The sequence below is a fragment of the Frankliniella occidentalis genome, unplaced genomic scaffold (assembly GCF_000697945.3).
Source record: "Frankliniella occidentalis isolate FOCC.00 unplaced genomic scaffold, Focc_3.1 Scaffold114, whole genome shotgun sequence".
Lineage (NCBI taxonomy): Eukaryota > Metazoa > Arthropoda > Insecta > Thysanoptera > Thripidae > Frankliniella > Frankliniella occidentalis.
Genome location: NW_026267242.1, coordinates 769,982 through 771,264, shown reverse-complemented (window position 1 = coordinate 771,264; position 1,283 = coordinate 769,982).

The following is a 1,283-nucleotide window of genomic DNA, read 5'->3' as shown; positions in this document are numbered from 1 at the left end:
CCGCGACGCCGGAGATATGCAAAGTATCTGCTGAGCTTGCTTGTCGCCAAAGTCGAACCGACAGCGCAAACATTCTCTCTCCCGCCTGCTCCCCTCACCTCCTCCTACACGCCGGTTAAAATCAACTCTCACCGCAACTTGGGGGGGGACTGGGCCTCTCTCGCGCTCCCTTTTCATATCAGCAGCTTCTGTCGTGGCGAAATATCGCGCTTCGATTGGCCGGTCCGCCCCGATTGCCCTGCACAACGGAAAGTACAGTACGTACTCCAACAAATTACGCGACAGCGTAAGTGTGCAACTAGAGAGTACTCATCTTTGCAAGTCGTCGCATAGTAAGAAGTACTGCTTGCAACCCGAATGGAAGGATCACCAAGAAGAACAGATTAAATTCTCTAAGGGAAATTAGAAAGTACGAATTATTGTTACTTACTCAAGTTTCATTGGAATACTATCTTAACCTTGCTCACTTCCAAATGTTTTAACTGTCGCTTTGGTTAAAGTTGACATCTCATAGTTGCCAAGGTCATCAGAATTCACCGCACACATGCGCATGTTTTTACTGAGTTTTTCAATGAATGCAGTAAACACTGAATATAAGTACATGAACACGTTCCGTTTTCTAAAGTAGTGCCACGGCGGGGGCGCCAGGACACTCAAAAGGAAAGGCGGACGGCCAGGCCTCTTAGCAGGCGGCCGGGGCTCATGGGGCAGAGGAGCGACAAGGGAGTAGGCGGCGCAAGGGCGCGGTGGGGGCTCTCGAGGTGAGAGGGATAAGCCGTCCAGCAGCAGCAGCCGGGCAACACCAGGAGGGTAGAAGGAAAAGACTCGTAGCTATTATAGGGGTTGAAATGAGGAAGGACTTCAGGATCAAAGCCGATCCGCATGTGTCCTCAGATGCAGTCAGATGTTGTTTCTTGTCTGCATTGCCTTTAACGTTAAGGCGGGAGGGGATCGATAAAAATATGATGGGGGAAAGGATCTGGTCCACAATTATAATCCAATGGTCACATAAATATTTGTACAAGGGGATAAGAATATCATATAGAATCCCTACACTCTTAGTTCCTTACAAACAGCGGTGTTCGTATTACGAAGAATTTGTTTGTAACTTACAAAGGATCTGAAGCAGCCATATTACGAACGATTTTCCTTCATATTACGAACACCCCCCATTCGTAATACGAAAAGCCTCGTTTGTAATACAAACCAAGCTCTTCGTAATACAAACAATTTGTTTGTAATACAAATGCTGCAAATCATTTGTACGTTACGAAGAGCAGTTG